The 23,773-nt window shown below is 40.0% G+C and overlaps 1 protein-coding gene across 3 annotated transcripts in view; it reads right to left on the bottom strand.

The window, feature by feature from the left end:
- Positions 1-22,754, bottom strand: part of LOC132294569 (uncharacterized) — a 42,465-nt gene extending 19,711 nt beyond the window's left edge. For all 3 annotated transcript variants that reach the window (XR_009478113.1, XR_009478112.1, XM_059792475.1), the window contains exon 1: positions 22,393-22,754. The gene's annotated coding sequence lies outside the window, so the exon portion shown is untranslated. The remainder of the gene's footprint in view (positions 1-22,392) is intronic.
- Positions 22,755-23,773: the final 1,019 nt, after the last annotated feature.

A 23,773-nucleotide genomic window follows, 5' to 3' on the forward strand; every position in this document is an offset into this window, starting at 1 on the left:
AGAGAGTAATGTCGCTGATAATACAGGCTATAGGACGGAGATGAAACTGGCGAAGATGCAAAGAAAAGGGATTCTATCATCCTTGATAGGAGAGGGATTATAAAATGGGGGAACAATTGAGCTCAGTGAGTAAGCAATCTGAAGTGGCTAAAAAGAAGGCCAAAGGACTAGTGAAAGGAGTCACCTCGTCTGGAGTGACTTAGAGCTATGGCAGCTGGTGGGGCAATTCCACCATCCCAATCTTCTCAATGAAAGGGAGTTGGAATGTGAGAGGCCTAAATAGGTCTAGAATGCAGAAGGTTGTGAGCAAATTGATTAAAGATCAAAAGCTCTTCATTGCTTGTTTGGTTGAAACTAGAGTACATCAAAATAAATTTAATAGAATTACAAATAAGTTGGGGAGGACTTGGAGATGGTTTGCTAATTATCAATCACATCCTAATGGTAAGGTGTGGATTGGTTAGGATCCTTCTAAAATTCAATTTGATGTTGTTAGGGAAGATATAAAATCTATTCTATCTGAAGTTAAGATCATTCACTCTCAAGAGTGTTTCTTCTTGACTACTGTTTCTGCAGTTACTACTGTTAGATAAAGGAAACATTTATGGGGAAATCTGCAACATCACCACATCGGATCAGGATGGGAAAGTTACTGGGAATAAATGGGTGGGTATGCAGCACTACCCAATAGTTTGAGCTTTTGGGTAAATGGGAAAGCGCCCACCCGTTACAGTTGGTATCAGAAAGCCAGACTCAGTCCTTGATCCAGTGTCACGCCAAGCGCCCGGCTTGGAGGGTGTTCGGGTGGCTCGAGCCGCAACGAGGGCGTTGCGAGTTTGGGTGGGGGGAAAATGTAACAAAGGTCATTTGTCCCACATCGGATCTGGATGGGAAAGTGATTGGGTATAAATGGGTGGGTATGCAGTACTACCCAACAGTTTGAGCTTTTGGATAAATGGGCAAGCGCCCACCCGTTACACTAGTCTAGTAGAAGGTCCTTGGTTGGCCATGGGGTACTGGAATGTGGTGAGATTCCATGGTGGAAAACAGGGAGGTTTGAGGATTCCACAAAAAAGTATTGATCAATTCAATAGTACTCTTAATTCTGTGGGTTTGGATGACATGCAACTGGGTAATGTGGGGTGGACATGGTTTAATAGCCAGTACACTAGCAAGAGTATATGTGCCAAGTTGGATAGAGTTCTGTGTAATGCACATTGGTTCCAAACTTTCAAGAATTCCAAGCTCTTTCTTTCTGCCCCTTCCTTCTCAGATCACCATGCTATGATAGTACAGTATGATGATTTGTATGGTATGGGAGCTAAACCTTTTAGCTTCCTTAAAATTTGGTGCCAAGACCAAGAGGTTGATCAGTTGGTGTCTTCAGTTTGGCAAGAGTACACTACTGGCAATCCTATTCACATATTTATGAAGTTACGGTTGGTGAAAGAGAGAATCAAAATTTGGAACAGGGATAAGGGATCCATTTTTGACCAGTTGGAGAATGCTTCAAAGAATTTAGAGAATTCACAAATGAAACTTCTTGCTGACCCTATGAATACTGATCTCCTTAGAGAGGTTAATAGAGTCAAGGAAGAGGTGGTTCCTTTGCATTCTAAAGAAGAAATCCTTTGGGCTCAGAAGTCTAGGGTGCAGTGGTTATCTGATAATGACAATTGTACCAAGTTCTTCCATCACAAAGTTAAACAGAGTAGGGCTATTAATTCTATTATTAATCTTGAAAATGAGGGGGGTACCATTTCGACTTCTCAAGGAGTGGCTTGAGCAGAACCTATATTCTGCTACAGATACTGGTAGGGAGGATGTTTAGCTGCAGCGACCTAGGAATTTTCTGAACGCTAATCAACAAGCTGAGTTGGAAGGTTGGTAACAGAAGATGAAATAAAGAAGGTGGTGGTGGATTTGTCTCCTGATAAGGCACCAGAGCCTGATGGGATCCCTGCCAGATTCTATCAGAAGTTTTAATGTCTCATTAACGATGATTTAATGTCTCATTAACGAAGCCAGATGCCTAGAGGTATGAATGCTACAATGCCTAGAGGTATGAATGCTACCTTTTTGTCATTAATTCCAAAGAAGATTGGTAGCTGTAAGATAACTGATTTTAGGCACACATCTCTTTGTAACACATTGTGTAAGATTGTTGCCAAAATTTTAGCTAGCAGATTGGTAGGGGTGCTTGACAGTTTGGTTGAAAGGAACAAATGGCTTTCATCAAGGGCAGGAAAATTCAAGGTAATATCATTCTTGCTCATGATCTCCTCAAAGGCTTCTCCAGCAAGAATGGGGATACTTCTATGGCCTTGAAAATTGATTTGAAAAAGGCCTATGACTCTATCTCATGGGACTTTTTGTTCAAGACCATGCAGAATTATGGGGTTGGTTATCAATGGCTTGAATGGGTGAAGCAATGTGTGAGAACTTCTAATTTCTCAGTTCTTAAAAATGAAGTTCCTGCTGGTTTTTTTGCTGCTGGCAAGGGTATTAGGCAAGGGTGTCCATTGTCACCATTGTTTTTTACTCTAGTTTCTGAGTATTTCTCTAATCTGATGCAGAAGAAGGTTGAGGATGGGCATATTGAGTTAAGCAAAGATGTATCTTAAATAAATTATTATGTTTACTTATCAAAAAAATAAAAAGCAAAGATGTCAGTAAAGTCGGCTTGAAAATTAGTCGTTTTTCTTTGCTGATGACTTATTTTTTATTGTTAAAGCTAGCTTGACAAATGCCAGAAATGTGATGAGTGTCTTCCAAGAGTTTCAGCAGGCTTCTGGTCTTATGGTCAGCAAGGATAAGAGCCATGTTTTCTTTTCAGGGGCCATGAGGAGAAAAAGAAGCTTGCTTAGAGTTATGCAATTTAGACGGGGTGTTTCCTATGAAGTACATAAGTTTACCTCTAATTGATAGAAGTTTGAAGAGGAATCATTGATCTGCCTTCATGGACAAAGTGGACTCCAAATTGACAGTATGGAACACACTTAATCTTTCTATCACAGGTAGAGTTGAATTGGTCAATTCTGTCCTTACTTCCTCCACATACTACTGGTCTGCTTTCAATCTTCCTCAAGCTATGAAAAGGACTTCTCTTAAAAACTGAAGAGATGTATTTGGGGTTCTAAGGATAATGCTAAGAAGCTGCACATGATGAGTTGGAACAAGATTGCTTTTCCTGGAAAAGAAGGGGGTTTTGGCATTAGAAAGATTGACGATATTAATTTTGCAGCCAAATGCTCTTTAGTTTGGAATTTCATTCAGAATAAATACACTTTATGGGTTGCTTGGTTCAACATGAAGTCCACCAATAAGTCTAATTTCTGGAGTTACATTCCTAGATCTACATATTCTGCAATATGGAAAGCAATGCTGCAGGTCAGAGATTTCTTGCTTAATAATATTACATTCTGTGTGGGTGATGGTCACTCTTTCAACCTGTTGCTGGATCCTTGGGAATGGAAGTCCTTTAATTCAGTAGTTCAGTTTGAGGATTTGGAGATCCTGTGGTGTTGACAAAAGCTATATGGTGCATTCTTTTCTGCAAAACAGACAGTGGTCTTTTTCTCCTGCTATACATTCCTATATCGCTGATCTGTTGAGGACACAAACCATTAATTCTGTGGAGATACAATCAGATGGAATCATGGTAATTTTTCTATCAAATCTGTTTGAGGCTCCTGTAGAACCACAGTTTCTCGAGTTCCTTAGTTTCAATTGATAAGGATGGAACTGATCATTTATTTCTGCATTGCACTTTTGCTGTGGAAGTTTGGGATTGGTGGTGCTCTTTGCTGCATCTTCCTACTCAAAGGGTGTTCTGTTCTAGATATGACTGCTTGGGTTACTCAGATTGCTAGTGCTAATTCTTTTAAATCCAAGAATATCAAGTCTTTCTTTGTTACCATTCTTTGGAACATATGGAAAGAGAGGATCAGCAGGGTGTTTGATGGTACTGGTAATGATTCTCACCTTGGCATTGATGCCATCATGGAGTCCACTTCCATCATCGGCATCTCAGCTGAAGTCTTTGTGTCTTTATGTTAGTGCCGATGTTGTTCTCTTTATGCTTTCTTTTCATTTCTTTCTTGTACTTGAAATGGTTCTCGCCCACGGCCAGTAGTTGTTTTCAGTAGGAGTAAGCCCCTACTTATCTCTTTGTACATATTTTTCGATCTTTATTTTTATACAACCACCCCATTCAGGGGAAAAAAGACGTATTTTTACAATTGGTATGGATATTTAACTAATGATGTTTTGTCATTAGCCAGTTTGGGTTAAACATTTTGCTAGTTACCCTATTGGTTAATTATTTCCTATTTTACTATCTTTTTTCTTTTGATAAGTAAATTGTATTAAAAGCGTTCAAAAGGGTAACGCGTCCCAAACTATACAAAGACAAAACGGAGCCTATGAACTCAAAGAGCTCATAAAATCAACAATATCCTCAAGAGAGGAGTAGTCTCTCCCCTAACCCTAACAAAACAAATTACAAATGATAGAAAATTTTAACACCCCAATGGAGGATTCCTTTCCCTCAAAAGATCTTCCATTACGCTCTTTCCAAAGGCTCCACCAAATACAAAAAGGGGTCACCCTCCAAAAAACTCTGGCCTGAGCCCCCACCCATTGGCCCCTCCACATATCTAACAACTCCCGAGTTGACCGAGGCATGACCCAATGAATACCAAACAGGCCAAACATCAAACTCCAACAATCATGAGCCACAGGACAGTGCAACAAAAGATGATCCACCGACTCCCCATTAATCTTGCAAAGACAACACCTATTAACAATGACATGCCTTCGCTTCCTCAAATTGTCCAAAGTCAAAATCTTACTCCAAGCTGCAGTCCACACAAAAAAGGCCACCCTAAGAGGCGCCTTAGACCTCCACACCGTCTTCCATGGGAATGAGGTACCATGAAAACCAGAAAGGCACACAAAAAAGGACCGGACCTGGAACATCCCCTGAGAAGAAGGCACCTAAATCAAGGAATCTGCCCCAGACCCCTCCACCTCCTGTCCGTAAAGGAGAGCCAAAAACCCAGTGACATCATCCAGCTCCCAATCCTGAAAAGGTCGCCGGAAACACACATCCCAAGACAACCTTCCGCTATCAAGGCGATAGTAGTCAGCAACCATAGCATGTTTGTCAACAGCAATCCTGAAAAGCCTGGGAAACAAAAGGGCCAAAGGCCTATCATCACACCATGGATCCTCCCAAAACCAGACATTTCTTCCATCCCAAACTCTGAATCTAATATGTTTGGAAAAGGCATCCCACCCCTTACTAATGGCCCTCCACACCCCCACTCCGCTAACAGAACTGACTGGTCTAACTGACCACCCTCCTCTCTCCTCCCCAAAGCGACATGAGATAACCCTTCTCCATAATCTGTGTCTTTCCTTACCAAATCTCCAAAGCCACTTACCAAGAAAAGCACAATTGAAAGGGGCCAATCTCCTAATTCCAAGCCCTCCCAACCGAATAGGCCTGCAAACCTGTTCCCATTTGACAAGATGATACTTGAACTCTTCTCCGCGACCCCCCCAAAGGAAATTCCATTGGAGCATTTCTAGTCTTCCAACAATAGAGGCTAGAATACGAAAAAGCGAAAGAAAGTACGTTGGAAGGCTTGACAAAGTGCTCTTCACTAACGTAACTTTACCGCCCTTTGACAGATATTGTTTTTTCCAACCCGCTAATCTTCTCTCGACCCGCTCAATCACCGGGTTCCAACTTCCCACCCTCCTAGCCGAGTCTCCCAGCGGCAAACCCAAGTACGAGATGGGAAAGCTTTGCGTCCCACACCCTAGAACAGCAGCCAGAGTGTCCACCTCCTGAACCTCCCCCACAGGAACAATCACACTCTTTCCCACGTTTACTTTCAAACCAGAAACAGCCTGGAAACAAACCAAAACACATCTCGGATACCTCAACCGAGATACATCAGCCTCACAAAAAACAATAGTGTCATCTACAAAAAGTAAATGAGAGATCTCCAACTGCTGAACTGATTCAGGGCCAATCTTGAAACCCCTAAGAAAACCCAAATCCACCGCCCTTCTCATCAGCCTACTAAGGGGCTCCATAACAATAATAAAAAGAAAAGGGGAGAGAGGATCCCCCTGCCTCAACCCACGAGAATTTCCAAAGAACCCCGAAGGAGAACCATTCACCAAAACCGAAAACCTGATAGTGGAAACACAAGAAACAATCCACTTCCTCCATCTCTCACCAAAACCCATCCTCTCCAACAGATAGAACAGGAAATTCCAGCAGACATGATCATAGGCTTTCTCAATATCCAGCTTGCACTGAACACCAGGAGTCCCACTACGAAGTCTAAAATCCACACATTCACTAGCAATAAGAGTGGAATCCAGAATCTGTCTACCCCCAACGAAAGCATTCTGAGACTCAGAGATAACTCCATCCAGGACCTCCCTCAATCTAAAGGCAAGGACTATTGCAGCTATGTTTATGTTCTGTACTAAGTTATGTCTTACTAATATACATGCCCCGTTCTGCTCTGCAATTGGTTACTTGCTATCACTCCCACATCATCATTCCTTACCTTTATGGACTCCACTGCTTATTTTGATGATGCCAAAAGGGGGAGAAATTTTGATGACGCCAAAAGGGGGAGAAAATATGCAGCTTGCAGCTTGCATAGCGGATTGATGTGTTATACACTTGCATAATGGATGTGTTATGAAGAAAATATGCAATCATGGTTGTTGTGACTTAATATGTAATTCGTATTTGGTATGTGCTTAATGTAATGTGTTTCTGTTAATAGTGTTACTAATGTGTTTTGCATTTGGAATGTGTTTAATGTAATGTGTTTGTGTTATTAATTGCTAATTCATTGCAATTAGAAAATGGATCATTTGGGTCACATTGCTTGTAGTCATTTAGCACATGCCAGGTCACACTACTGAGCACTTGAAGATCATTTAGCACACTGTTAGCTTACACTACTGAGCACATATGGCATCTTGCATACTAGCTTGATAGGAGTAGAAGCAATATTGTGCCCTTCATATAGAATAGGAGGGGAAGCAGTAATATGCACCTTATATAGCTTAGGCATAAAAGCAATAAATTGCAAGTCATGTCTTTAGTTGACTCCATATTTGTCATTATTATTTTTGGCACAATGGCCATAATGAGACCTGGTATCAACTATCAAACTATTTAATACATACAGTTAGGGGCAGTTAGCGTCACATTAGCATTGTTACAGCTTATACATGTTCTTAACTTTTTTTTTTTGATAAGTAATAATTGAAATAAAAAGGCGTTCAAGAGGGGAACGCATCCCTTATACAAAAGTGGAACTAGGGATTAAGATCCCAAAGAAGCCACAAAAAATAATTAAATCTTCGGAAGAAGAACAGGACTTCCTCTTCACATAACTGAAAAGAGAGCGTATGATGTGAAGTTTCAGAATCGCCGTGGACGATTCTTTCCCTTCGAACATTCTACTATTCCTCTCTTTCTAAATGCACCACCAAACACAATGTGGTACAACTCTCCAATAATCGTGAACAGCGCTACTCACACGGCATCCTCTCCATATACGAATCAAATAATTAGGATAACGAGACATAACCCAACACATACCAAACAGACAAAAGATAAGATTCCAACAATCCCTCGCCATAGGACAATGCATGAGAATGTGAGCAACTGACTCACCATCTTGTTTGCACAGGCAACACCAGTTAACAAGACAATTGCCCCTTTTCCTTAGATTATCAATCGTAAGGATCTTACCCCAAACAGCGGTCCAAACAAAGAATGTCACTCTAGTTAGAGCCATAGAACGCCAAATAGTCTTCCATGGAAAATCAACAATATCGAAATCAGAAAGACATAAGAATAAGGAACGAACTTCAAAGCAACCTTGGGAAGAGGGAATCAATGTCATATCATCACTACCTCTACCAATTGCCTCCTGTCGATACAACAAATTCAGGAAAACACATACCTCGTCCACCTCCCAATCCTGAAAAGAGCGTCGAGAGTGCACATCCCACGTAATCCCTCTGCTATCAAGTTGATAACAGTTAACTACGTAGGCATGTCTATCAACTGCAATACTATATAATCTGGGAAATAAACAAGATAAAGGCCGGTCTCCACACCAAAGATCCTCCCAAAAGCGTACACATCTGCCATCACGAACTTTGAATCTGATATGAGTAGAAAAAAGTCCCATCCCTTCCTTATGAATTTCCACGCCCCAACTCCTCCCACGAGAGAAACCGGACGAGTAGACCAACCACCACTCTCTTCCCCATACCGGCATGAAACAAGCCTTCGCCAAGGGCGATGTCTTTCCCTTCCGTACCTCCACAGCCATTTTCCCAAAAGAGCTTGGTTAAAGGGGACCAGTCTTCTGATACCAAGACCACCAAACTTCATTGACTTGCAAACTTGTTCCCAATTGACAAGGTGACACTTAAATTCATCACCTCTTCCACCTCAAAAGAAATCCCTTTGAATTTTTTCAATCCTATCAGCAACAGAGCATGGAATTTGGAACATAAATAAAAAATATGTGGGAAGGCTCGATAAAGTGCTCTTTATAAGCGTAACTTTCCCTCCTTTAGACAAGTATTGCTTTTTCCATCTTGCTAATCTTTTCGCATACCTATCAATCACAGGGTCCAACTCCCCACCGTTCTAGAGGAAACCCCTAAAGGCAATCCCAAATATGGAATTGGAAAAGTACTCACTGTACACCCAAGGACTTCCGCTAAAGATGAAATATCCTGAACATCTCCAACCGAAACAAGCACACTTTTAGCCACATTAACTTTCAGACCAGAAACAGCCTGAAAACAGGCCAAAATGCACCTCAGATATCTAAGCTGAGACACATTAGCATCACTAGAAAACTAGGGTGTCATCCGCAAAAAGTAAATGAGAGACCTCCATCTGATGGACAGGATCTCTTCCCACCATAAAGCCCTTGATAAGATCAAGATCCTCTGCTCTTCGCATAAGTCTGCTTAATCCCTCCATAACAATATTGTTGGAAATCTTATCTATAAGTTGACTCAACGATTATGGCAGATTTATTGGGTCTTCAATATAGGCTAATTTTTAGGGATTTTATTTTTATTCTAATTTGATTTTATTTTATTTTATTCTCTTTATTTTGATTTGATTTTATTCTCTTTTCCATATTTATAATTTTCCGCTTGTATATAATGATAGTCAAGCTCTCAAATTGAGTACGCCAATTTTACCAAGTTACTTTTTAGTATCAGAGCCTCAAACCTACGCCTCCCCCATCTCTCTCTCTTTCACCGCCTCTTTTAACATCTCTCTCTATCTCGTTACAGCTCCTTCCCTATTTTTTTTTTTTCACAGACCTTCTCTCTTTTTCAAGTCGCTGTTGCGACAGTCCTAGGGGGAGTCGATCTCCTCTAGGTTCGACCCCTGTAGGGGTATTCCCTTAGTCTTTTCATGCACTAAGGGTCAGAAGACGTGTTTGTAATTTTTTAGGGCTGCCGGGATATTTGGCAACATTTTCGGATCAGACCGCCGTGTCTCCGGCTTCTTGGTTTGATCAAAATCAGGTTTATTCCTCCTTTATTTGAAATTATTGGTAATTTGTTGAATTGACCTATTTAATATTATGGCTGAATCAAGTAATAATAAAGAAACTCTTTTTTTGGCGCAACACACACCGGCTCAACGAGTTACTAGTGTGATGTTGAATGGCCGTAATTTTGCATCCTGGGCTCGTTCCCTCCGCCTCTATGTTGGTGGAAAAGGCAAATCAGGGTGGATTTTGGGTACTGAAAAGAGGCCAGATATTAAAGATCCTAAATATGCTCAGTGGGATATGGACAATTGCACCATTTTAGGATGGATGTTTAATTCTATTGAGCAACGCATTTATAATATATTCATGTTTTATGACTCTGTTAATGACTTGTGGACTGCTTTGAATCAAATGTATGCTCATTCTAGGAATGATGCTCGTATTTTTGAATTATATCAAGATATTGCTAACGCCTCGCAGGAAGGCCTGAATTTGTCTGTAACTGATTATTTTGGGTATTTGAGATCTCGTGGGAGGAACTAGCTCAATATGAGCCTCTCAGTGAATTTCCTTCTGAGGCAGCCTCTCTTCTTGTTAAACGTCTTGATCGTCAGCATACCTATCCGTTTTTTATGGGATTACGCCCAGAATTTGAACCACTAAAGTCTCAGATCTTGAATGCATCACCAATGCCATCCTTGTTGGAAGCCTTTGCTACTGTTGATGGTGAAGCACGCAGGCACCGTTTAATTCAGCCCTCAATTGTTCCTGTACCAGTGTCTGAGCCTGCTGGGGATAGTATGGCTTTTGCAGCCAACTTTGGATCACGAGCTTCTGGAGGTCAGATTATTTGTCACCATTGTGGAGGGGTTGGACATGTTAAAGCTCGTTGCTTCAAACTTCATCCTGAACTAAAGCAAAAATTTTCTAGGAACCGTTTATCTGGAACTGGTTCTTCTCATACTGCGGCTGTTGCAGAAACTCCTGTTACTACTGATGGATCTACTGTATTTCCTGGACTGAGCCAGCTTCAGTCTCAGATTGGGCATATCCAGGACCAGCTTGGCTCCCTTGCTTCTAGAGTTAGTGCTCCTTCAACTGCTCCCACTGCAACTATTGCTACAGGTACTCCTACTGCATTTCATGTTAAGGCTAAGCAGCCCACTTGGGTTCTGGATTCTGGGGCCAATGATCACATGACTGGTGAGTTATCAGTTTTTTCTTCTAATATTATACTTGTTACCCAATCTGTGTATCTTGCGGATGGCCCTACATCTTACATTCACAGTAAGGGTGATGTTTGTCTGTCTCCTGATATTACTCTTTCATCTATCCTTCATGTACCTAAATTTGCCTTTAACCTTTTATCTGTTAGCCGGCTTGCAAAAAACCTCCAATGTGCAGTTATATTCTTACCAGATCACTGTTTGTTGCAGGACCTTTGTTCGAAGAGGATTTTTGGCAGGGGTTATGAGCATGATGGGCTTTACTACTTTGGGGAACCACCAGGAACGAGTCTTCAAGCTTCTGTCCTACCTACTTCTAGTGTTTATGATGTTTCTTTTCGCACTTTTAGTCTTTGGCATGCAAGTTTGGGGCATGTAAACTTTCAATATCTATGTCTATTGTTTCCTTCGTTAAATAAAGCATGTAAGGACCATAAGTTTCAATGTGAAGTTTGTGAGCTTTCTAAACATACTAGAACTAACTATATTTCTCATATGAGTCGTGCTCCTAGTATGTTTGATCTTATTCATTCTGATGTCTGGGGCCCTTCCCCAGTTACTGCTTTCTCTGGACATCGATATTATGTGACATTTATTGATGATTATTCTCGCTGTACTTAGGTTTATTTATTGAAAAAGAAATCTGATGTGTTTCTTTTACTTACCCAGTTTCTTCAAATGATCAAAACCCAGTATAACACTGTCGTCCGTAATATTCGTTCTGATAATGGACGAGAATATGTTTCGAGTGAGTTCCGGTCTGAACTTAATAAAAAGGGGATTTTACATCAACGCACTTGCCCCTATACTCTTGAGCAAAATGGCGTGGCTGAACGCAAAAACCGTCATCTAATGTCTGTAGTCCGATGTCTTCTGAGTGGTATGTATGTGCCTAAATTCTATTGGCACATGGCTGTTCTTACAGCTGCTTTTCTGATTAATCATACTCCCAGTCGAGTTTTGGGTAGTAAGGCACCACTTCAAATTCTCCAGCCTGATTATACATTGTTTCACCTTCTTCTTCAAGTTTTTGGCTGTACTTGTTTTGTTCATAACCGTAGTCCTTCTCGTTATAAACTTAATGATAAATCTATTAGGTGTATTTTCTTGGGATATTCTGCTTTGTCAAAGGGCTATCGTCGTTATGATCCTGTGACCAAACATATGTATCATTCTTTTGATGTGACATTTCATTAAACTGTTCCTTTTTATAGTACTAATTCTGTGGTACAAGATTCTCTCTCTTGTGATCTGGAGAAGGAGATTTCTCCTATTGCTCGTCCTGTTCCTCTCTTTAAAAATCACACTGTCCTGGAATCTCCTTCTCCATCCATGCAGGGTTTCCCTCCACCTTTGCAGGTCTACTCTCGTCGCCATCGCACTCAACCTCCCCTGCCAGAATCATCTTCAGAACCAGGTCCAGGTAACTCTCCTTCTCCTATTGCTCCTACAATTCCTAAGCGCACCTCCCGTTATCCAACCCGTGATCGTCATCCTCCTAATTGGTATGGTTTTTCTAGTAGCACTAACCACCCTATTTCCCAGTATGTCTCCTATGATGGTCTTTCAGGTGCATATAAATCCTTCCTGGGCAAGATTGGGACCGTTTCTATTCCTCGATCTGTGTCAGAGGCCCTCCAGGATCCCAATTGGGTGTCTGTCATGACAACAGAAAATAGATGCTTTACACCATAATAATACATGGGAACTTGTTGTTTTACCTTCTGGGGAGAAAACGGTTGGCTGCAAATAGGTCTTTAATGTGAAGTACTTAGCCGATGGTTCTATTGATCGGTATAAGGCTCGGTTGGTGGCAAAAGGCTTTACTCAGATTCCGGGCAAAGACTTTAGTGCTACCTTTGCTCCTGTGGCTAAGTTGACGTCTGTGCGACTGCTTGTCTCCTTGTCTGCTGCCCATTCTTAGCCTCTGCATCAGTTAGATGTCAAGAATGCATTTCTTAATGGAGACTTACTTGAGACTATATATATGGATCCACCCCCTGGATTTCGGGCTGAGGGGGAGTATGCTGGGAAAGTCTGTAGGCTACGAAAGTCTCTTTATGGTCTGAAGCAATCACATAGAGCTTGGTTTAATCGTTTCAGCGATGTTGTTTTATCCATGGGCTTTGTGCACTGCCACTCAAACCATACTTGTTTTATTCAACGTCGCTCTGATGGTCGTTGCATTATGTTATTGGTATATGTGGATGATATCATTATCACAGGTGATGATGCTTCGGGGATTGCTCAAGCAAAACTTCATCTTCAAAAGTCCTTTGATGTGAAGGACTTAGGTCATATTTTCTTGGAATTGAGGTTGCTAGATCCCGTAGTGGAATTTCTTTATCTCAAAGGAAATATGTTTTGGATCTTCTTCAAGATACTGGCATGCTTGGGTATCGACCCGCTTCCACTCCTATGGATCCCAATCTTAAACTCTCTGTTGAGTCAGGAGAATTACTTCCAGATCCATCCGTGTATCAACGTTTAGTAGGTCGTCTTATCTACTTAACTAACACAAGGCCCGATTTGACATTTGCTGTTAGTGTGATTAGTCAATTCATGCATGCCCCTCGCTCAGCTCATATGGATGCAGTCTACCATATTTTGAGGTACCTTAAGTTGTGCCCTAGTCTTGGTCTGTTCTATGCCTCAGGAAATCAGTCTGGACTCTCATACTTTACTGATGCAGACTATGCTGGATGCAAGACAGATAGACGTTCTACCTCTGGCTTCTGTACTTTCTATGGTAATCTCATATCATGGAAGAGTAAGAAGCAGGCTGTTGTTTCTGGATCCTCTGCTGAAGCTGAATACCGAGCTATGGCTCAAGGTACTTGTAAGCTCCTTTGGCTTCAATCAATTTTGGGAGAGTTGGGTCTTGTACAGAAAGGTTCTTCAAGGCTATTTTGTGACAATAAATCAGCCATTATGCTTGCTTCTGATTCTGTTTTACATGAAAGGTCAAAACATATTGAGGTAGACATTCACTTTATTCGAGAGAAGGTTCGATCAGGTATCATTAATCCTATTTTTGTTCCTTCTTCAGAACAGACTGCAGATGTGTTCACAAAGTTTGTTGGGCCTTCTCTTCTCCAGTCTTCCATAGTCAAGCTGGGCTTAGTCAAAATATTTGCTCCAGCTTGAAGGGGAGTGTTGGAAATCTTATCTATAAGTTGACTCAACGATTATGGCAGATTTATTGGGTCTTCAATATAGGCTAATTTTTAGGGATTTTATTTTTATTCTGATTTTATTTTATTTTATTTTATTCTCTTTATTTTGATTTGATTTTATTCTCTTTTCCATATTTGTAATTTTCCACTTGTATATAATGATAGTCAGGATCTCAAATTGAGTACGTCAATTTTACCAAGTTACTTTTAATATGAAAGAGGAAAGATGACAGAGGATCTCTTTGTCTTAAACCCCGAGAACACCCAAAGAAATCAACGCGAGACCCGTTCACAAGAACAGAGAATTTAACAGACGAAAGGCATGTCTCAATCCATTTCCTCCATTTACATCCAAACCCCATTCTCTGAAGCAAATAAAGCAAGAAATTCCAATTCACATGATCATACGCTTTCTCAATGTCAAGTTTACACAAGACTCCGGGAACACCACTTCTCAATCTGGAGTCCACACATTCACCTGCAATAAGAACTGAATCAAGAATTTGTCTTCCTCCAACAAAAGCGTTCTGGGAGTCCGAAATAACCCCATCCATCACTCCCCTCAACCTAAGAGCAAGGACCTTAGCCATAAGCTTGTAGATACATCCTACTAAACTGATAGGACGAAAGTCTTTAATGTCAGAAGCACATCCCTTCTTAGGGATAAGGGCAATCCAAGTTGCATTAAGCGACTTCTCAAAGGCACTAGTAGAATAAAACTCCTGAAAAGTGCCCATTACATCGTTATTCACAACTGCCCAACTTTCCAAAAGATACCGCATGGTGAACCCATCTAGTCCGGAGCTTTGTCCCTATTCCAACTAGATAAGGCCTTTAGAACTTCTTCAATAAAAGGAATCTCAAGCCCTTCCCTATCAATCTTGGAGATGGCCTCGAAATGAAGACCATCAAGTTTAGGTCTCCAAGCAAGCGGTTTGGTATAAAGCTTCTGATAAAAAGAAGCAATCCCATTACACACATCTTCCTCCCTCCATATCTTTACACCTTCCACCCGAATACGTCCTATACGATTACTTCTTCTATAAGTGTTAGCGAGTCTGTGAAAAAAAATTTGTGTTGCGATCTCCTTCTTTTAGCCAAAGAGCCCAAGATTTTTGTCACCAAGATATCTCCTCCATACTAGCAATCTCAGCAAAAGCTGCCTGACAAGAAGCTCTTCTAGAACGCAAAAACTCCACATCCCCATCCGCCTCTTCTAGGCGATCAATCTCATAAAAATCAGCAAGGACTCTACTCTTCCCCCATTCAAGATTCCCAAAAACGTCTTTATTCCACTTCTTAAGATCGAATTTGAGAGCCTTCAACTTTGTAGTTAACATGAAGCTAGATGAGCCTATGACAACAACTCCCTCCCACCAAGACTGAACTTTCCCTTAGAAGCCCTCCGCTTTTAGCCACATATTCTCAAATCGAAACGGAGACCTTTGAGAACTCAAACCTCCACAATCTAAAACCAAAAGAACATGATCAGATATGACCCGCGCTAAAACTGCTTGAACAACATCCGGGGAATTTCTCTTCCCACTCCCCAGAAATCAAGAAACGATCCAGCCTTGAAAAAGTGACTGGGTCCCTGCCATTTGACCATGTATAGGCTGCGCCTTCCATTGGTAAATCAATTAGAAGATGCTCGTCAATGAAATCAGAAAACTGATCCATTTCAGAAGACCTCCTACCTCCTGTGGACCTCTCTAATGGGAATCTAACAGAATTGAAATCCCCACCCAAACACCAAGGAAGAGACCACATTTCTTAAGCATGATTAAGCTCCTCCCATAAAAAAGGCCGATCAATATAAACAACTGGTCCATAGACCCCAGTGAAAACCCAACTGAAATTGTCCTCTTCCAATTTGAACTAGCAAGACACTGAGAATCTCCCCACCCACACATCCAACCAAGACACCCATCTACAATCCCACATAACTAAGATACCACCCGAAGTACCTACAACATTCAAGACCTCCTATTCTACAAACCTTCCACAAACTCCTAACCACCCCATTCGAAATGGATGCCAACTTTGTTTCTTGCAAATAAACAGCTTGGCCCCCCACTTCCTCAAAGCAACCTTTACCACCCTCCTTTTATTCGGGTCATTGAGACCACGAACATTCCAAGAAATAATCTGTAGCTTCATTAAAAACCAAATAAGATGATCTCCCCTCCTCCTTTCTTCGCGCTCCAACTCCTAGTCCTTCCCCTCTCCTTCACCGCCCCTTTCTTTCCTTTATAATTGACTTCAGAGATAAGATTCTTGATCTCCTATGCCCCTTTCCAAGATGATAAAGGCCTCGGGTTCACTACCTCTTCAGTCACAGTAACCTCTTTGCCTTCCACTATTGCTTGAAGAATGAAAAGTGTACGGTTATTGTTCCCCTCTAAAGAAACACCTAGCAACTCACTAGCAACTCCTATGTTTTCAATCATCCAGTCCTTACCCAAATCAACATTTGTTACTAAACAACCAGATCTCTCAATTGCCAAAGGTTCCTCCTCTATCACTTCAGAGAAATCATTCTCCATCCAAGGTACAAACTCGTTGGAACAGACTTCTTGGATAGAAACCAAATCAGTAGCCACCTCCTCATCACAATCCCTTCCAAAATCAAAAGGCTCTGTAAACGACTTAGAATCTATATTGTAGTCTCCCAGTCCACTGCCCAAGAAACTAACCAATTTATTCTCTTCTTCCCCTTCAGACGACATGCAATTAAAACCTTTCAAAGCAACATAAAGGCGAAGTTCTTTGAGTAAAGCCATGGTTGGCTCATTAGACAGCTGAAAGTGAAGGTCTCTCCCAACTCAGACCAAAACCCCTCTGATGAGTCCTGAACTTCACAATTGAGTGAATCAGCTTGGCCTGAAGTGACAATTCCGCTGGCAATCTTCTCTGTAACCAGCCCAGACTCTTCTGCAGGTGCCAAGGGCACAACAGACATAACACAATTCTTCTCCATTGACATCTCAACATCGCCCCTCACCTCTCCAGAAAGGGAGGAAGAAGAAGAAGGTGTTTTAAGGGAGCTCTGAGAATGAGACACAGAGGACATACCTGGTCAGTGGAGGTCCATTTCTGTTCATCTTTCCTCGACCATCTATAAACATGGTTGTTTCTGTGAGAATCCCGAGATGAAAGTCTAAAGCTACTTCCCATTATCCGAGTTGTACTTGGAGGGGGCTTGAGTAAAGAATCAGCGCAACACTGTAGATGATGAAGCCCTTCTTGTCTGTTCCCACACCAGCCTCATCGTCACTAAATTTCATCCATCTCCTTTTCTCCGGTGAGTTCCAGAAATTCATAGAGGGAGCATGAGGAAGACGACCCAGTATATGATCAATAATTGGTTCGGTGGCTGGACTGGGTTTTGTATTAAGAAAAGAAACTGACTTCTGATTTTTGGGCCCCCAATGAACCATTCTTTTTAAGTCTTCAAATGGCCCAATGCGTAACTTAGCATTGTTTCGGTTGGACTTGGGCAACTGTGGGCTGGGCTTATCATTGAGGAAAGAAATGGATAGCTTATTGTTGGGCTTCCACATAATATTCCTTTTAAGTGTAGCTTGTGGTCCATGAGAACCTAACGGCCCATCGTTCAGCCCAGAAAAAAGAGGCCCATACTTACGCGTTATGCCCATCTGAGTCCGCTGCATGAAAGGCCCTCGTGAAGCCACGTGGTTAATTACCATCAAGGCGATCAAAACGAGGATTTGAAAAGCGTTGATGACGGGCGTTATGCGTACGCCTCAGATATTTGTCTTCCCCACTCGCTGCCAGTGCGTTGGCGAACACTCTTCTTTTTCCTTGAGAACTCAATTGAGTCTGCAAATGCTGATGACGCCCACCGTTGAATTCTCCATCAGATGGAAGGGGAGAAGCCTCACCAAACCCATAATAGGATTTTAGAAGGATGCAAGGTGAGGTTTCCTCAATCAAACTGATCTTGAAGGCTACTCGTTGGTCTTCAACAAAAACAAACTTCGGCACCAAAGCTCCGGCGGAAACAAGAAGGAGAACTCGTTCGCCTCTCGCTTGATCATCTGCTTCCACACCTCTAAACCCACCACAGAGGTCTCCAATGGCTTCCAACAGTTTGTGGCACCAGAGATGGAGGGGCAAACCGAACAACACCACCCTTCGTAACCTATCATGATCAACCACGGCTGAGCAACCCACTGCAAAATCCCACTTGTCGATGTATAAGGAAGCTTCAGCCCATCTCTTCCTCCCCAAATTCATAACCCTGCAAGCTTCGGCCTCCGATAGTAGACAGAACAGGAAAAGGCCGTCAGGTAGGGTTGAAACTTTTACTCCACACGAGATCTGCCAAGATTTCGTCACCAACTCCTCGATCCTTTTAGTGCACCCCACATCACGAGCAAGACAGATTCACGTTCTGCAATGCTCAGATGATCAACCCTAAGGACCACATCTCTATCAATTGAATAGCTTTTGATCTTCCCGTGGAGATTGAGACATGGTAGGGTCACTACTTTGAGATACGAACGTAGCATGATCTGTCGAAACCAAAGATCCAACACCAGAAAAGAAAAAAGAGAACGATAGAAGCCGGAGTAGAAGACTCCGGCGTCAAAAAAGAAAAGAAAAGAAAAGTTAAGAGACAAGTCAAACATTTTAGATTTTGATTTGAGCAATTTCATATTCTAAACTTAACAAGGCGAGAATTCTCTAACTTATGTGATTGATATATGCATATTGAAAAGGGAGCTTTGCTTATGCAATATCTTTATCCCTTATGTTGTGAAACACATCAATAAATTGTCATCATGAAAAAGGGGGAGATTGTTGGCCCTAAAGTTTCAAGCCAAGTGAAACTTGATGATTTTGATGATAATAACCTATTAATGTGGGAATTTAATAGTCTACTTGAGTGTGGTGAATTTCATAATATTCTATGAAACTCAAGGACAAAGTAGATCCGTGGAATTAAATGTTCAAGATCAAACATGGGTCAAGCTCAAGGAACTTTAAGTTAAAAGATCATTTTCGTGTCCATTAGTTGAATCAAGTTCGGTTCCCTTCTGCTCCCAAGTCAAATAGAATGAGCGGAAAACACCGGAAAAGCATCGGTCAATTGCTTCGCGGTGAATGCTTCTGTGCAAGAGCAAAGGCCTTGGACTTCAAGGACTTACATGAAGATTTAAATTCAATAAGCCACATCACCATGGAACTCAAAGCTCAAACATCAAAAGATCAATGGCAAAGTTGAAGTGGATCCAAGCCTAAGATGATCAACCCAAATGCTCAAGATTGAAGATCAAGAACTGGGCAGGATAGTATTGGGTGAGTGATTAGCATTTCATGTAAAGTTATTTTTTAAGTAACTTCATTTGAATGCTCAACCCTTTTCTTAGTTGATTCTAGGACCCAATGCACCTCATGCATATCCTTTTAATGGTCCCTAGACTTTTAACAAAAGGCCTTAGACTTGATTAAACCATACTACAAGGTCCGATGGCTATCTCACAAATGTGCTAAAAGCCTAAAACAGACCATAAATGTTCAGGACTTGGGCACACTTTAACAGCCATAACTTTCAGTGTGGTTGAATTTTTATGTGAGACCAGTGACACCAATCCATTGGAAAGTAGACTTCAAGATCTTCAATTTGGACATAAATTTGGCCTCATTTGAATTTAAAACGAGTTATGCCCTTTCCAAATTGGTCTAAACATGCAGGCTGACCAAAACTGAGAGTACCGAAATGAATTTCCAAACAGCCCCTTGCATACTCCAACTGTCATAAACGGCTAGAATTTGAAAAAAGCTATATACAACCCAACGGTCATAAACAGATGACCAAAACTGAGAGTGCCGAAATAAATTCACATAAAGCATGGAAATCATCGCAGAAAAAAAAAAAAAAAAAAAAGTTTATATGGCAGTGTAACAATATAGAATACACAATTCAAAGAGTCAAATAAATACATTACCAATACAACTAATGAGCAAAATTCAATATATTTCATATCATGCAAAGATTACATTAAAAGAAGTGAAAGTACAACAAAATAAGCCACAAAGTAGGGTAATAAAGCACAGATCCTTGGTATACAGACCAGCAAAAGCACTGAAAATGTGCAGCATTTTAAGCTAATGTAATATACAGCCAAATAAAAAAGTAATGTGATTTTCATTGGTGATTACATTAAAAGAAGTGAAAATTATAACAAAATAAGCCACAAAGTAGGGTAATAAAGCACATATCCTTGGTATAGAGGCCAGTAAAAGCACTGCAAATATGCGGCATATCAAGTTGATGTAATATGCAGCCAAATTTAAAAGTAATGTAATTTCAATTGGTGATTTTATGAAGACATTTAGATAAATTAACTCAATTGAACCACCACACCCGACTGTTACCTATATAAATTCTGACAAGGTAAGAAGGCTACTTCATGGATACTTTCAAAATTAGTTAATTAACCACAATTGACAAATAGGACATGAACCTCCAAAGGTTTGAGTTCAATTTATAGGAGTGTCAGAAACAGTTAAAGAGGGTATTAAGTATCGGAAGGGATTAGTCTTGCATCCGAAGGGAGTTGGGACATCCTCAGTTATAAAAAAGAAAAAAAACAATTGTTTATAGATCGTCTGAGTCTATATATATTTGTGTGCATAAATCATATTTATTAGAGAGAGAAAACTAGTAAAGACATGAGAATGTTCTCTGTTTAAGCAGTTATAGTTACAGAATAATTCTTAAAAGAAGAGAAAATTCTGCTATGCAGTGGGTACATGGTTATTGGTCATACAATGTCAGGTAACTTCAACATCTTCTTTTTGTTACTTCTTAGAGATGATTATAAAATGGAGGACAGACCACACGTCCAAACATCCCCAAATGGTCAATAATTGAAGGTGCAGAGAGAGAGTCCAAATCAAGTTATTTCATATCCTACACTGAACATTTAAGCTCTTAAACAACCACAAGTTAAATGGTAAGCACCCACATATATATCCAACCAATTAATCCTAGATTTTATGATAGTATTCAATTATGAATCATACCAGCCTACATGTATGGACCGACCCTCCCCTCCATACTTCATGTGTAAAAGTAACAATTCCGTTTTCCCTCTCTCTGTTTCAACCCACCTGCACCATATTTTTTACTGGATTGCTGATAATACATATTGAAGAATAGCAGTTTGTGGAGTAGATAATTCTTAAATAGAGCTACATATCTATCAAATAGTAGCATTAGCATTATAACATAAATTTCTATTCCGGATGCATGTTTTCGTCCGAGGCAATGTGACAAATGTTTTGCATGCAAGCCTCCCAGGGCCCATCATTTCCATGTCTACAGAAGATGTGTTTTGAGGATCGTAGGTGTTCTTTTCATTCTTTTTGCTACAATAGATGGATACATGATTTTTTGTTGTCGCCACAATTAGAACTTTCAATTCGCACTCTCACCTCACATGAGAAATTGCATGCAGGACTGGGTAAACAATTCTGTTTCTAAGTGGCCAACTTCTGTCATCAAGGTTTTGGAGAAGAAGATGAGGGATTTCCTTTGGGGTTCAAGTGATTCTAATGAGAAAATGCATGCCCTTAACTAGAAGACAGTTTGTTCACCTAAGGTTGAAGGTGGTATGGGGGTGAGAAAGTTATCTGATATCAATAATGCCTCTTTATGTAGATTGGTTTGGTACTTTCTGCAATCAAAAGACTGCCTCTGGATTGCATTGTTTAAAAGAAAGTATACAAGACATGCAAATTACTGGAACTGTTCTCATGTCTCCTGGATTTGCAGCTACCTAATTGTGTTTGCTTAGTGCAGTTATCTCAATGGTTTAGTACTACTTTTCACCATAATGGTTTGAAAGATAGAGTTGCTAGAAGAATATTTTCTACAGTATTGAGAGATATACCCTAATTTAAAGAGTTACAATGTCTTTTTCACCGATTATTCAGCTTATTTGGTGGGAGGTGCTGGATTTGTCCTCTTTGAGCGTTCAAGATGCACTTGATCTGTTTGGTGGTTAAGTTGTTACTCTGTTTGTCTCTCTCTTTTTATTGGAGGTTTTGACCTTTCTTTAGTTCTTTTGTTTTAAAGTAGCAATCCAAAGGTATACCTTTGCTTATTATAGCCATGTACATTATTGTTCATAACTATAATAATTTCTACTTTGGCCAGAAAAAATAATAATAATAAAAATAAAAATAATTACAAATAACCCTTACAAAAGAAAAGGATTAAAGAAGAAGAATTCTTGGTATAGCCCGATTAGATGCAACAATTAGGTGTTTTGGTTAAAATTAGTAAATTTCGTTATGTGTGTATTTATTAGGGCATATTATGCATAGGTACATTTTAAAGAAACAGTTCGAATCATTACCAAAACCGGAACTTACCTCCTCAAAACCCTTAACTGAGATAGTTTCCTTTCTGAAAATCTCTGGAATAGAGTGATAGAACGACTCGGCCCAGGAGTTGAACAAAGAAAGCGACGTTCTTAGCCGACCCAGAAAACCGATCTCTGCAACAACTACTACTCCTAGGGCTACCAATAGAGGCATCAAGAAAACCGATCTCATTCTTGGAATTTTATTTTTATTCCACAAAATTCGCCACTCGCCCTTCTCCCGTTCTTCGCCGGCATGTATTGAATGGACTGGAATTTAGGATAATGAAGGATATTCATTCCAAGTCGATAAAATTTCAATCCTTATTAAATCCCAATCTCATAGACAAGTGGGAATTGATTCTCATTCCTCTGGTTAACTTCTTAGAATGGTAGTAATTTAATGGGTTGCTAATATAAATATAAAATGATAGAATAGTGAGTTGGTTATTACATTTTTTTTTTTTTTTTTTTTTTTTCAAATAAGAATATTAATATCAAATTTATCCTCATCTTTATAAAATTTATAAAAAATAGTATGATAGTAAATTTATTTAAATAATTTTTTTTATTTCTTACTTCAAATATGATTATTATTATTATTTTAAAAAATTACTAAAATACCTTTTAAAATTACAAGAATTATGTTTTAGATATGAGTGAGAGCTACGTCATATAATCCTTTTTATCTGGTGTCGCTCTCATACTCTGAGCACATTCTCGTTCTTACGCTCTGAGCGCATTCTCGTTCTTACGCTCTGCGCGCTCTCGCTCCCATTCTCACTATTTGTGATTTAATTTTGCCACTTTCGTGCCCCCGCTTTATGTGACTTAAGGTGATAGTTTTAGAGAGAGGATGAAGAAGAAAATTAAAATGTATTTTTATAATAAAAAATAATATTATTGACGACTTTAATACCCCGATTTAAAACCGACAAAAATAAAATATGACGTGATTATTCTAAAAATTCAACTTAAATAAGTATCATTAGTACTCTTATTTGTTTCCATAAAATACATATCTTTTCCGTTCCTTATTTTTCAATTTTTCATAATGTTTTTCATCTTTTTAGTTTTTCATTTATGGAGGATTGGCAAAATTAGACACGACACGATAACATGATATAAACACGACACAGTTTAGGCGGGTTTGGGTTTAATATAAATGGGTTCGGGTCGGATAATTATCGATGCGATTAGAACACAAAAAAGTTAGGTTGGTTCGGGTTCAACCCGTGTAACCCGTTTAATTAAACGGGTTAAACGGGTCGTGTTAACATGATTACAACCCAACCCATTTACAACCCATTTAAAATATAAAATAGTAAATTGTGAAATAAGAGAGGCTAAATTAGTAATTTGTCCATATAAGTGTAAAATTAAAAATATAA

Source organism: Cornus florida, unplaced genomic scaffold, assembly GCF_030987335.1.
Source record: "Cornus florida cultivar Cherokee Brave unplaced genomic scaffold, ASM3098733v1 CherokeeBrave_3.0.0_Hap2_Chr02, whole genome shotgun sequence".
NCBI classification, from domain to species: Eukaryota; Viridiplantae; Streptophyta; class Magnoliopsida; order Cornales; family Cornaceae; genus Cornus; species Cornus florida.